Raw genomic sequence first — 16,022 nt, 5'->3', positions numbered from 1 at the left:
GCAGAACACACTCAACAGTTCAGTCCCCAAACCGGAGAGCAGTTCGGCCAAATTGAGAGCCTTGGATCCCATTTGCTGCTGAGAATCTCTCTGATTGGCAGGCAGAGCACCAGCACTGGGCTTCTCTCCTGTGACCTCCACACTGCCCACGAGCCCTAGAGGATTTGCACTAAACCCAAGAGCACTACACTCAATCTGGACTGGCTTCTGTTGCCACCATGCTCTCTCTCTCTCTCTCTCTCTCTCTCACACACACACACACACACACACACACACACACACACACACACACACACACACACACACACACACACACACACACACACACACACACACACACACACACACACACACACACACACACAAACGCGCGCACACGCACACACACATACAAACACACAAACACACTTTCTCTGTCATTTTGAGGACTCATTCACACCCTATGCAAGCAGAAGCCTAAACCAAAGGTGCAAGAGCAGAAGAATTTGACAATTCATAATGGATTTACATAACTTTTGAGTATAACGGTTTAGAAAATCACTGCTACAAAAATAGAAGAAAACTGATTTTGTATGAATGAATGAACAAATGAATTGATGAATAAATGTATGATTTAATGAATTGATGGATGAATGAATGAATGAATGAATGAATGTTGGATGGATATATTTATTGGATGAATGTATATATATATATATATATATATATATATATATATATATATATATATATATATATATATTGAATAGATGATATATTTCTTGAATTAATATATTTAGTGAATGAACAAATAAATGAATATGATGAATTGATAGATATATTTACTGATTAAACTGAAGGATGAATGAATTAATCAATGGATTTTTTGTACAGATTTGTACACATTTATTGAATTTAACAAATGTGTATTCATTTTAATAGATTTATGTAAGCAATAGCACTGAAAATGATTTTCTAAGATATTGATACATAATACAATACATCAAATGTTTCAAGAACTGATTTAACTTTAGTGCAAAGGGTTATTATAAATATGTTGCATAAAAATATCGCCCTTACCGTTTTTCAAAAATGTTTAAATGGCTCCCATTGCACTCATAAAACGAAAGGTTGATGATTCAGTGAACAATATTTTAACGTCTGCGAAATCTTTAAAATACACAATACATTCTTAAGGGTGCAGTATATACGTTTGACACCCAGTGGTTGAACTTGGTATTGCACATCTGGCTCAAAACACACGCAAGAGCAGGTTGCCAGATTGATGACACCAACAAAGGCTGATTTCAATTCTAAATGTTCTAAATAAAAGCAACAGCATGCAATAGAAGGAATATTTTCCATAATAAAATGAGTTTTTGTTCTAACAAACACCTGAAATTTATCATTTTAGAAACGACTTCTGTCTTACAGCTGAACAACAGAAAAGTGACAATGATTACCTCAGGTACACCTCATTATTCAGTGTTACTGTAAATGCTAATAATGTTTGAATGAAGTTTTACATGACATTTATTGCCATACTACTGAAAGCAGCAGCAGATACTTCACCTCAGATCTTGAAATTAAAATAAACTGAATAGCTGTATTTAAAATTCTATCATGGTGGGTCTGGTGCAAACAGCCAAATTGCTTATTACTGAAGCATGTTGTTAGGACACGGAGTTACGATGTAACTTGCTCACCTAATGTTTAAATTTATAATGCTTATGTTATTTGCTAATTAATAACCACTTTATATGGAACTCTGAATCTGTATCTGAATCTGTATCTCAGAATCAACATAATCATTTTTCACACAAATAAAAAATAGCATTCTTTCAAAAACAAATAACTGAAATGTTCTTTGGGCACCAAAAAAGGTTCTTCTATGGCACCACTGTAAAATTGGACCTTTGTGTGTTTCAGAATGAGAGGTTCATATGATACTTTAGTGGCCGCTGACATTACACTCTGAAAAGTCCTAGGTTAGTCGTAAGCTCAGCTGAGAAACCTTTTATCGCTTGTTGCTTTATCATGTCTGGTCAGAACAAGGTGTAAAGTAAAACAAGACCAGAGGGCAAGTCTCCACATAGGAGCAGAGTTGGATAAAAATACATGGCAAAACGCTGAGCATTTGTCACACTCTTTGGGACTTTCGCATTTACAGTACAAAGTGAAAAATGTCTAAGCTGGTGCTAATTTCAGTCTAGGAAAACACTACACGGTAAAGTGTCCTTTCCTTGGCCCATAAGAGTAAAACATCAAATATTAAGCAGTCTGCCCTGTTTATCCACCCCATCTCAACTTCACAACAAACAGAGCATTTCCTTCAATAGAAAAAACACCCCTCACGACTCCTCTAAGAGGTGAGCTTCATGAATGTTACATGAACTCTTGCCTAGAAATAGCAATTCTTCCAGCTCAGTGTGAGTGTTTTAAGAGGTCACTGGTACTGGGATCCAGCAAGCACTGATTACTGTATTCCCCCCCCACGCACACGCACACACACACACACACAGACACACATACACACGCACGCACGCACGCACACACACACACACACTTTATTTAGTGGATGACTGAACATGATATATTTATTGGATGGACAGACACATTTCTTGAATAGATTTATTTATGGATGGATATGTTGTATGGATAGAAGTAAGTATTTATAGAAAGGACGTTGGATACATGTATTGGATATATTTAGATAAATATTGGTAGGGTTGATGGATGTATATTTTTATTGGATTGATGGATTGTTGTATAATTTATTGAATGGATGGATGTATGAATGTATATATTTATTGGATTTATGGATGAATATAAATGCTGAATTGTTGATTGTATTGATGTACATGCTGGATGAATGGATGGATTGATGAATAGATATCAGTTTTGAAATATAAATATTTATTTATACAACAGTTTTCACTGGTTCTCGAATCTGATTGGCTGATAGCCATGCAATATTCATCAATATGAGAACTCCTACAGCCTCCTCACCCCTCTGTATTACTCCGCCCACATAAAGTGAAAGCAAGATCAATAAACTAACTACAGTTTGACAAATATTACAGCTGCTGGACAACAATGTACTTTTGAGGATTTTTTAGGCAAGAATGTAGTTGTTTAGATTGCATCTATGCAGTTTATTTATAAGGATGGTGCTTATTTTAAAATATTTACAATTTCTGAGATGCAACACGGTGGCATTCATCAACCTGTCATACTGAGCAGAGCAAAGACAGTTGACAGTGTTCTTCCACAAAATGGTGACAGAGACACATAATAAGCCTTTATGCCTGTTTCACACCGCAAGCGCAAGCAGGGTGTGAGCAAAATGGAGTGTATGGAGAGCAGAAGCAGCGTGCAGGCGTTTGCCTTTCACACCGACTGCGTCTGCAGCGCCCAGCTTATCGCAAGCTGCTGCATAGATCAATCAATCTCTGTCTATTCTATTTAGTTATCTATGTAGAAATGCACTTTTTTACTTTTCATCTGCACCAAGGCCTGCAGCAACTTCCTCACATGCTGTTTCCTTAACCTGCAACTCTTTATTTTACAAATTAAGATTTAAAACCACAAATTATTTTCAAACCACAGCTGATCAAATCATTATAAAATTGGTGAATCACATTCTAAGTTGATCTCTGTCTTTTATGTTGCAGTGCTGTATTTATAACATAGTAATTGTAGTAAGTTACTTTTTGGTTGGCCATTAGTTTGTTTCTAATGAGTCTTCTGTTTTAATACTGCTAACTAGTTCAGCAAAAAGAAAGAAAAAAGAAATGTCCACGTTTGTTTATTTTAATTTTTTTTCTTATCGCAAACACAACAGTAATCCGGTAGCATTGCTGTGTTTTTTTCAGGGCTCATTATTGTGATATCCTGATTGCAACAGAGAAATACTGGGAAATGTCTCTAGGCCGTCAAACTGTTGTATAAACGTGATATCACACTCGTAGCAGTGTGATATGGCTGAATATCATCATTGGTGGGGCACTAAGGGCACTCAGCCTGCGGGCTTTCAAAAGTGCAGATACTGTATACTGCCATGTCGCACTGCAACTCGTGATATTGCTAATTTATTTACATACACACACACACACACACACACACACACACACACACACACACATATGTATAATGTATATATATATAGGTGTAAAACTACACTGGTCTCACAGTTTGGTTATGATGGTCATGTCATTAATTTGGTTAACTTTGATATCACACTACATTTGTTGATGCATTCCACCCACAATTTTCAAATTTACTTTGAAACTATTTCGACTTTTATTATAATACACGCACAGTCGAAAATATACAGTAAAAATTAGCCTTTAATTTTACTTGCTCAAAGAAAACTCAAGTACAGGCACAGAAGACAACAGGAGCATTTAGAATAAATACACAAAAGTAAATCCTTCAAGTGCATAACAAAGGCACTAAAATATAAAAATTGATTCCTACCAGCACTTTCTTGCTTGCTTTTTAAACACTGTTGAGAGAGTTCTTAAACAACTATGATTAACCATTGTGTTCCCGTGCTTAATAGAAATGACTGTGATTGGCTCTAATGATCAGTGCTGTTTACTGATCATTGACACAGATGCATGGACACTGAAGCATTTGAAAGTTGCATCTATTAGCGTGTCTGTCAGCAGATCACTTATATAAAAGCAGTGTAAAAGTTGTCAGCTTTTGTAGAAGTTTGAGCTTTTTAATTACTTGTACCTTCTTCGCCATACCAAGACATAGTCCATATGCAAATGAAATCAGTATGTTATTATAACTGATCACATAATTAGTTATTATCTATTAGTGAACTGATACCATATCATTCAAGATGCATTCAAGAAACAATTCATTTTGACAGCCCCCATTTTTTGGATGTATGGATTAACAAATAGATAGGTAGTTGGATTTATATACATCTTTAAAAGTTTAGTAATAAAGGAAATCAGTTTGAGCACTTTTCAATAAGGATCGTCTTGGTATATTTACATGTTATATATTGAAACTAAACCTGACCAGCTCATCATCAATATAAAGATATAGATACAAAATCATGTGTGTTTGTTAAAATTGCCCGCATGGATGAGGATGTATAAGTCATGTCAAGTGGGCCGATGTGCTCTAGTGAGGGTTCAATGTAAACAGATCTCTGCAAGGCCACTTCACATGACACTGCATGGTCGGGAGAGCAGAGACCTTGCACCGCTGCAGATCCATTACTCAGTTCAGTGATTGTGACACTACCTTGTTAGGATATATTCATTCAATAAGGTGCCAAGGTGAGGGCAAGGAGCTTTGATGTATTCGTATCAGAGCAGCACATGATGTACACGGCACCTGATATGAGTCAATGCACGACACCGCTCGGATGTGTGCTTTTAAGGCTAAACAGCATGACTAAGAGAAGAGAGAGTGTCCCGAGGACACAAACTCACAGTCAACCAATGTCTCTCAGATGAAAGCAGACAAGAGAGACTCACTCGTGCTTTTGTTTAGACCCGTTTCGCATCCAAACTCCTTTTTTTACCACACCATACAGTTTATATTTGTTTGATATTCTCGCCATTTACATTAAAATAAATACATTTCAAGTATACAGACCCATTTGTCCTATGTGTGAAATCTTAATACCTCCATATAAAACTGAAATATTTTTATTTTTATTTTCAATCTGGCTATAGATTTATTCCGCTTTATGCGCAAATCCAAAATAATTTATTGCAATATATTATAGTATTCACATTTGTATTTTAAAATATACAAATACATTGGAATTTATTTCACATAAATGACAAAAAAAACTTTTAAAAAGCTTGTCTAGATGTACTGAATTCACTAGCTATGTTTTGGGTTTTTAGAGAGTAAATAAACATTTAAACAAATTAGTAAATAAATTAATATTTAAATAATTGTGTAAATAAATAAACGCGACATCTTTATTCTTCTTCAAATATATTTCAAGTGATGTTTGACAAAGCGATTTTCATAGTATTTCCTTTAATGTTGTTTCTTCAGGGGAAAGTCTTTTTTTTTTTTTTTTGTTTAACCAAAATAAAAGCAGATTTTACATCTTTTAAACAATTTTCAGCTCAGTAATATAATAGCTCCATGTTCAATAACTTGCCTAATTACCAAAAACCTAAATAAGTTATTAAAATGGCACTTTAAGCATAATACTAGTGTCTTGTGAAATAAGTAGAAAAATATTATGCACTGTCACCATAGCAAAGAAAAGATAAAATAGTTATTAGAAATGAGTAATTGAAACTTTTATGTTTAAAAAATGTGCTGAAAAAATCTTCTCTTGGTTAAGCAACAATTGGGAAATCATTTTCCCAGGTGTTTTAAAAGAAAATAATTTTAAAAGAAATAAACAGTTTTAACATGTAGATGTATCTTTACCATGTTTTTGTCCTAAATATCTGCGACGGCGATGTGTGAAACTTCTATTTTAGAAAATTTGTCTGCAACGTCACGGCAGAACAACAGCAAATACTCCATAACAAAAAAGATGAGCTCAGGTACCAAGTACACAGCAAAATATGGGGACCCAAAACAACTCTATGGGTGTTAATTTCAACACTTTGAAAGTGTCTCATGGGGTCCACTCAAAACTGAGTTAAATCAACACTTTCAAAAGGGTTGGCACATTGACACCGAAGTAAGGGTTAATTTTAACTTTGGGCAGAGTTAAAAATGTAACTATGTTTAACACCGCCTGGTAGTAATTTTTTTACTACAATATATTGTTATTTTATTCAACTCTCTTGAGTGTAAATATGGTAAAAAGGTCAAATAGACTGTAAATTACAAAAGAAAAAACATTTTATTTGAAAACATTCACCACTTCAACAATTCATTCAGTTTTTAAAATGCAACAATGTCAAATATGCTTTAAATGTTTTATTAGTACAGACAGTTTCAACAAAATATGTATGACCAGTGCTCAAAAAGGCTGTTTCAGTCCTTTGGTCCAAACTTGATGTTTCATCAGTGCAATTTGAAAGTTCAATATAGCGTCACTCATAGTTTTCTACTGAAATTACATTAAACAACTTGGCGTGCAAATCTTTCACTTCTGGTGTTTCCTTGGTCCTCCATATCAAACACAGCAGTTTAAATGAAGGTATAAATGCTGTAAACTTGTGTGAAAACAAACTGGAGCTAGGAAATCTCATCAAGCATGTCCTGTGAATGAAGTGCTTCCCAGCCACAGGATGACCTTTTTATCCATGACGATGTACAGTAGTAGCTGCTGATCGCTCGTCTGGTGGTTCCTGATGCACGGATATAGGGTGATGCTCATCTAAGAACTCTTCAAGATTCCAGCATGACTAAGAAAAATGTTTGAAAACAAATTGCAATCAAATTCTATGATATTTAAAAGAACATTTAAAGTAAATAAAACATTCAAGAAATCTAAACTCACCTTTTGAAAATCTTCATGATGACTCTCCCAGCTGGTTGAGGTGACAGGATATGGAAAAGTAGAAAAAACACATACATCACTGTTGGATCTCCAAAAACAATTAGGGTAACCACTATGACTAGAACTGGAAAAACGGGCAGCTGTCTGTCCAGAATCCTCAATTTAACACAACACTTGAAGCAAAATTTAGAGGAGCTTAAAATCTTTTATATCATTTAGTGATGCTGACTTCCCAAAATATTGGCCACAGTGTAAAAAATATTCATAAACTTACAGTTTTATGTAAGTGCGTGCGTGTGTGTGCGCGTTTCTTTACCAGATTCAACTTGTTAGGCCCTTTCAGGTCCAGTATTGACGCCACCTTTCTTGGAGTCTAGCAGATGTTTCAGGTCCAAATATAATCTAAAATATTAGGATAAGCAGAAGAGAAAAAGTGCAAAGCAAAGAGCAAAACATTATTTAAGTAACAGTTCACCCACAATACAGAACTTATCACCTTCATGTCATTTGTTATTCTCTAATGCTCTAATACCCTCTCAGCTTATTGTGAAACAAATACAGAACTTTATCAAACATACCTTCATTATCACCACATATGACCAAGAAGGTGTGCTTGGTCATTTCACCAACTCTGGAAATACACCATCCATCACCGTCACAGGGTCTTGTGTTATTGTATAGAGAACTGTGGCTGTTAAAAAACAACAACACATTAGTATCTAACACATATGCATAACCTTCAGATAAAAAAGAGAGATGAACATCAAAGTATGCCTCACACTTTTTCAGATATCTTTTGATTCAGATGTTGATTATTGATAATAAATCTACAAATCAAACCTGTATCATCATTAGGCTGCTCAAATATGAATCAGTTGATTAATTTTACAGACAGGTGGCTGTTTACAATGCACTAAATTGTCTTTAATAAAACGGAAATGTTGTTTACATGCTAGGTTTAGTCTATAAGCACAATATCATGCGGGAGAAAAGTTTGACTAAGCTGTTCCTGACTACAGAAATAGCCTAACTTACTAACGTCAGACATCCCGAGTTGGGAAAAGTCATTTTCGGGGGATACAGAGTTGATTTGCGGGAGGTAGCGGGAGAGATGGGTACCTGAAGAGCAATGGGGTGAGTTGCGCGCGACGTACCTGAAGAGCGGTGGGGGTGACTTGCGCGCGACGTACCTGAAGAGCTGGGAGAGATGCGGTGGAGAGGGGTGTGCAAAGTGTTTAATGGCCGGGTGGGAGACGCGCGATTTCCGGGAGATTATCATTCATTTGCGGGCATCTACTTGGGCATCTGGGAGTCTCTGTACATTTGCGGGATAACGTTAACGTTAGTCCCGCAACTTCCGGGAGACTTCTGTAATGTTAAATGTCCGAGAAAGTGCAAACGCGGTCATTTAAAGACATCAATGTTAACATTCCGACTTTAATGGTTGTCAACACTTAATATAATTCAAGCGTACGTTATCACACGAGTCTATGGACTAACGGTATATGGACGGCCACGAATGAACCAGTTTAAAAGGGCCGCGGTGTTTAAAATAACCAAATTAACGTAAAGTTACACGAATAACAAACAATCATATGTTTTAGTCAGGAAGCCTTTTACAAGTAAGCATGTGTTGATTTACTCACCAGATATGTTTTAGAAACTCTTCAGAGCTTATGGAAACCATCCTGTGTTGCCGTTAGCATCCGGGCAGAGTAGGCTAACGTTAGGCGGCTCCGGGGATTCCCTCGCTAGTTTGCTTCGAATTAAAGGAGAAGTGTCGATTTTATTTTACAGATCCCAGATAGCAAAACACACTCGGGCCAGTTCCGGTTAGATTGTCGCCTGCCGGAGACTAACCCCTCGGCCCAACTTCGGCTGCCGGACTCGGGCCGGATGCCTGTGGACTCACTGCCCGATTCCGGCCCGAATCAAGCGGGCCAGATGCGGCCGCCGTAAGCGAGCCGACTCTGCGCATCCGCGCCGGAATCGTCGCGAGGGTAATGTGCGCTGCGGCCCGGAGCTGCCGCGACTCCATATTTATACACCTTATAAAACCTTTTGGTATTACATTGGTACTTGATATATGGTATTACAACCATTTGAATTTATATAACAGCAAACACAGGCTATAATGTAAACACAAAGTGTAAGCACTGCGTTTAACCTTTGAATAGTGCAAACTGCATACATATTCTGTAACGAAAATAATCAGACAAATGACAAAATAAATAAATGTTAAACGTTTATTGATTGCATGAAAAAAATAGTACTAAAATTTTATAAATAATTTTTTAGTGCACAAGAATATCAATATAAAAACAACAATAAAACAACACAATAAAGACACACAGAAAGATTTAAACAAAAAATCTAAAAATTACACACAAACACAGATGTTTTTTTAAAACAACCCTGTTTTCCCAATAGACTTGAATTAAAAATTTGTAAAAAACAGCTAAATTTTATATAAACCTAAATATAGAAACCAATTTAAGATATAGCAAGAAACATCTTAAAAATACCAATGACAATCCGTAAAATATCCAAGTCAAACTTGTAAAAAGTACTGCAGAATTCTGAAGAAACATCTTGAAACATTTTTTAATAAAACATTAAAATAATAATAATAAACAAACATATATATATATATATATATATATATATATATATATATATATATATATATATATATATATATAAATAAATATATATATATATATATATATATATATATATATATATATATATATATATATATATATATATATATATATAAATATAATTGCAGAAGTATAAAGTCAAACTTTTTTTTTAAATAAACTTGAACAAAAGCAATTGCACAAACAGCAAGACATGAGTGAGATGATTATACATTTCATATATATACACGTCTTGTGCAATTTTATATTTATAATTTTATTTGTATTACGTTTATTAAAAATGTATCAAGATGTTTCTTCAGAATTTGGCGCACACACATACATACATACATACATACCATACATATACACACACACACACACATATATATATATATACATATACATATATATATATAAATGCAAATGAAAGAAACAAATTGTTCAAGTATCAGGGAACATCCTAATACACATAAAATGTTGTTTAAAAAATAAAACAAAATAGTGATGTAGACATTTGACACATTAGCTTTCTCTTCTTTCTTCCTCCATCCCTGTCAGGGGCAAGTTGTAGCTACCTTGTAATGCATTTTTCCACTTCTTTATCAGTGGCGTGGTATGGACATTTGTCCTCACTCCATCTGTGATTAAAAGATAAACAGATAATTAGTAGTGAACAAGTACTAATGTAAAAAAAAAGAAAAAATTATGAAAAAAGTAGGCTACCTACGAAGCAAAAAAAAAAAACTATAAAAAAAACAAATAAACTTAAAACACTTTGAAATTAGCAAGAGCTTGAACTTACCAGTTTCTTCATTTGTTCGGGCTGCTCCTTTAGTTGATTTTCAAGCTTTTCCAAATCAAATTGGCCAAAGGAAGGTCAAATGTGTTTACATCTGGAATTTCATCACGTCTGTTTTGGTTTTGTGAGAATCAGGCCCAGCTGCTGCTTTATGACGTTGCATGATTTTAAAACTTCAGTCAGTCGTGCTAAAAAAGAAAAATAACAGATAGTATAAATCAACCTGTAGTTTATTCTCATACAACTTCTGTAAATACAACAGTGGGTTAGACACTGCTGATATTCTCTAGTTGATCTTTACTTTCTAGCTGCATTAAACCTTAACAAATTTAGTGATGTCTTCAATTCTTACAAAGACATCACGAGATGCAATAAGTTCTGTCTTGATCTCAAACTGCACTAGAACAAAGACTGTAAATGTTCATAGGTGTACTGCAGGAGTGTCCAAACTTTTTGGGCCGAGGGCCAGATGCAAAAAAACATACGTTGTCGCGGGCCAAATTTTACATACATCACACAGACACGTGTATATATATATATATATATATATATATACATATATACAGTTGAAGTCAGAATTGTTAGCCCCCCTAAATTATTAGCCACCGTTTATTTTTTCCCCAATTTCTGTTTAACGGAGAGTTAAACATTTTTTTCCACACATTTCTAAACATATTAGTTTTAGTAACTCATTTCTAATAACTGATTTATTTTATCTTTGCCATGATGACAGTAAATAATATTTGACTAGATATTTTTAAGACACTTCTATACAGCTTAAAGTGACATTTAAAGGCTTAACTAGGTTAATCAAGTTAACTAGTCAAGTTAAGGTAATTAGGCAAGTTATTTTATAACAATGGTTTGTTCTGAAGACTTAAGGGGCTAATAATTTTGACCTTAAAATGGTTCATAAAAAAATTCAACCGCTTTTTATTCTAGCCGAAATAAAACATAAGTCTTTCTCCAAAAGAAAAAATATTATCAGACATACTGTAAAAATGTTCTTGCTCTGTTAAACATCATTTGGGAAATATTTAAAAAAGATGAAATAAATCAATGAGGGGCTAATAATTCAGACTTCAACTGTGTGTAGATAGATAGATAGATAGATAGATAGATAGACAGACAGACAGACAGACGGATAGACGGATAGATAGATAGATAGATAGATAGATAGATAGATAGATAGATAGATAGATAGATAGATAGATAGATAGATAGATCATAACAAGAACTGCTGCTTAATTGAATGCATGCAATAGCGACACCCGGTGGTTATTTATTGAATTACGTTCATTTTTGTATAGCGGGCCAGATTCTATTGATATTTATAAAAAGCCTCGCGGGCCGTAGTTTGGACACGCCTGGTGTACTGGAATGTACAGTATCTGTGCATCTTGATGGTGGTCTTAAGATTTCTGCCATAGTCATTGATGGTGATGGTACTTGTGGTGCTGCATTGATTTCTGAAATCTTCATACCTGCCTTTTATCCAGCCTCTTTGTTCCAAGTAATTTTTCTTCATCACGGTATAGATGTGTCCATACTGTCCCTTAATCAGATACATTTACAAAACAAAACATCACATTAGTATAGTGCCAGGGCAAAACTCACAGGTTGTAATAGATCAATGACATAATGTTGACAGTATGTGTTTAAAATAATTGCAAACAAACCTGTTCTGTCTTTAGATGTATGACAGGCGATCATCATCCTCATCTGTCTACCAGTCAGAAATCACAGTTGCGTGTGGATGTTTGAGTCGAGCTTCCTCATATGCATCTATAATAAAACATCACATTGTTGTTAACCTCCCGTAAAGAAAAGTTCAAATCCTGAAATACTATCAAAGTTAATTAATGCATATAATACATATAGTGTAAATAATCAGTACACAGAAGGTTGCACAAGATTTATTCGGAGATTCATGCAGAGTGACAGCCTTATGAATCTGAGACATAGATTTGTAAGATGGTCAAGCACATGCATTATTCTGTACCCATGAAGATTAACCTACCATTGTGAAAAATGTTTGATGATAGCCAATAACAATAAACCATTTCAGCTGTTTGTGAAGCAATTAGTAATGTAATGTCTGAAAAGCTCAATCTATGTTGAAAATATATCAGCAGTTTACAGCTTATAATGGACTTTTAGCACACAACTATAACATGCCTATTCACGTTCAAAAGAGTGTGCTATTGACTTCTTTGGTCGTGATGTACTGCAAAATGATCTCACTAACCTTTGTTAAACAAGAACAATAAGACTTAACCAACAAATATTGTTACCCATTCATTTAAATCAGAATTTATCACTGTCAATAACATAAAAAACAAACAAAAACAAAAAAACATCAAAATCTGCTTTAAGACGTTCAGTTTTACATTAACTGACCATTACAGCTTGAACAAAAGATATAATTGATTCACATAGGCTAACACATATGAATTAAAGTGCACACTAATATATTTCTCTTGGAAATTTTAAAGAGAATAGTAAACAGTCGAGTTTCCATCATTTTTCGTGACTAACTGCATAAACAAGATAAACAATAATATTTTATTAATCCAAAACGATTAGTTTTTATTTACACATAATCACAGAATTAATACTGTTGGATAAGTATACGCCTGTACAATGATTTTTTCAACATCCACGGTACTTTATAATGTTAAATCAGGAAAAAAACACGTTTTGCCAAGTTAGTTAATGGATTCGTCTACAGAAACTTTCTTTAACGCAGTTAGCATACACACAAATTCGTTTCATGTTTCTTTAAAATAATTAAAATAGTTTTCAGTTACTACACACGTTACAATCTAACATTGTGTAAAAGGAAAAGGAACTTTCAGACGTGTTTGTAACTGTTAGCGTTAGCATACATTAGCTCCAGTCGTGTTTCTTAAAGCAAGTTACATTTCGTATCAAACTGTTTTAAATTACTAAACGCTGTTACAACCAAACACCGTGGAAATGTTTTAAGCTCTAAATTCGCTAATTATACAGTACACAAGCAGTAAAAAGCTTACCTTTCTGACCGGACTCCACGTGAAATGTTTGAAAAACCAAACTTTTTCTTCTTGTGATCTTCGTGCCATGGTGGTTGACAACCAGCTTTTTGGAGCATTACCGCCACCGTCTGGATTGGAGTTTGGATCATGAGTTTAGTCACGCATGTGTTTATTATGAAATCAGCTTCTGCTTTAAAAAAAAACAGTCAGCACAGGAGCGTGCTATCTCAAAAATAAGCGAATTTTACATAGTTTTTCTCTAGATGACATGTATAATCTATTTATAAATAATATTGTTTTGTTTGCGTCTAAACATTGCGACCATCCACACTAAATATTCTTTTTTTTTTTTTGCTATCGTACCATGAATATGTTCTCAAATTATCATTAAACGTGGAGCTAACAGATTACTAGATAAAATAAGAACTTAATCGGTTGCCATCAGCCGAGTCCTTGCCAGAAGCGGCCAGGACTCTACAGACAGACTCGGGCCGGATATGGTTGACCGGAATCGGGCCAGTGCTTTACAGCCGCATCACAACCGCATGTGCGCGAGCGAGCTGCGGGCCGCACTCGGCCCGGATAACACTCGCCGATGCCGAGTCGGAGCCGGAGGCACCGGAGGGCAGCCGAGCTCGGGCCGATTACTGCCTGCTATCTGGGATGAGTAACAACGCACAAAATGGCATTAAGCGTGACAGAAATGCGTTGAACATGTACATTTGATGTTTTAATGCACTATGTATGCGTGAGCATATATAAAAACATTCTTGAAAAGAAGTCAATAGTAATGCAGTAAAGCTAGATACACAAACGACCATGAATGAACCGCAGAAGTTTAAAATTGTCACTCCATTCTAAAGTTAATAACTTAAAAATATGTTTACAACTGTATTTCCTTAAAGAAAGTCAGTAAAATACCAACATTTAGGTAGTTTGACTCACCAGTTGCTGTTCTAAACCTCAGATGGAAAATGGCGTCTGGAAAATTCTTCAGTGACTGGGGCTGCTTGAATTCCCGGATGTTGGAAATAACACCACCAAGTGTTGAAAAGATAACTCCTTGATTTCGCACTGAATAAAATCAATTCTAACTCTTATTATATTCATTTATCAAAATCTAACTCTTTAACGTCAACACTTTACTCTGAAATGCTTCAACACCGAGAATTTAACTCTGATGAATTTGCTGTGTATGTGCTTTATTCAGTGTTAAATTCTCCCAGTGTGAGTTTAAATACAACTTTATGTAACATTTATCACATATAAAAACTAGCAGATGGTTTGAAAATGAAAGTCAGAATATGATTCAGTGCAAACCATCAATATCAGTCACTCAGTAGCCTATTAATAATGTTATCGAGGTTTAATATGTGTTAATTCTATTAAAATCCTTTGCCATTTCATTGGAAGTGCAGTGGCTGGTATTTAAATGTTTCTATCTTGTCGCTTTACATGTTGTAAGAGGTGGTAAAGTTTCACATGAGAGCTCATTATTTTGACTTAAGATGTTTATTGCATCTGACTGGAATAAATTCCCCTGATAACTTTTTAATAATTAGTTCTTATAGTGATTTTGATTTTAAGTAATGTCCCTGCATAAGCTAACAAGTAACAATAACAAGGTGTTTCCAAACAGTCTCATATGACATTGTGCTCTATAGCCATTCCTGGCACGAAGAGCTTTCTGCTTTCTGCAGCACAATCAAGTCCAACTTACCAAAGACATCAAGGGTCAAAGGAAATCTGCAAATGCATCCACATTCTTAAAACTTGACACCTCAGTCTTTGACCAACTTCTTTAAATGACTTGTGGATAAGAAGTGAAGTGGATTCATGATACACAGAAGAAGAGATCACAGATGCAGTACATAAGTATGATTCCTCCTCTTGAGCCGTCATTCAGAGGTTAATCTCCATGCACTGCACAGGCTCCTGTGGCCTTGACAAACAGGACATTATGTCTTTCACCTTTCTTCCCTCTGCTGGCCTGGGATGATCATGCAATCATTAAAATACTGTAGGAAAATATTAATACTAAAAAGAGAATTATAAAGTTTTTAGTTTGTTTTAAGTTAAAGGAAAATGAGAAATATTGAATAGGCATTTAGCTGAAATAAGTTTAAATG

The 16,022-nt window shown here is 34.9% G+C and overlaps 2 protein-coding genes and 1 long non-coding RNA gene across 27 annotated transcripts in view; all 3 read right to left on the bottom strand.

Moving 5' to 3' along the window:
* apba2b (amyloid beta precursor protein binding family A member 2b) overlaps window positions 1-16,022 on the bottom strand; it is a 246,004-nt gene that overhangs the window by 25,769 nt on the left and 204,213 nt on the right. The gene's annotated exons all lie outside the window — the stretch shown is intronic.
* The window catches only part of tjp1a (tight junction protein 1a), a 196,508-nt gene that overhangs the window by 171,097 nt on the left and 9,389 nt on the right, over window positions 1-16,022 (bottom strand). The window lies entirely within an intron of this gene.
* LOC147843125 (uncharacterized) lies at window positions 6,811-7,469 on the bottom strand. The gene is made up of 2 exons (XR_015496665.1): window positions 7,433-7,469; window positions 6,811-7,337 (listed from the first exon to the last, which is right to left on the bottom strand). It is a non-coding gene; the product is annotated as an uncharacterized LOC147843125 (long non-coding RNA).

Source organism: Danio rerio, chromosome 7 (assembly GCF_052040795.2).
Source record: "Danio rerio strain M-AB ecotype USA chromosome 7, GRCz13ab, whole genome shotgun sequence".
NCBI classification, from domain to species: domain Eukaryota; kingdom Metazoa; phylum Chordata; class Actinopteri; order Cypriniformes; family Danionidae; genus Danio; species Danio rerio.
This window is presented reverse-complemented; position numbering and strand designations above follow the sequence as displayed.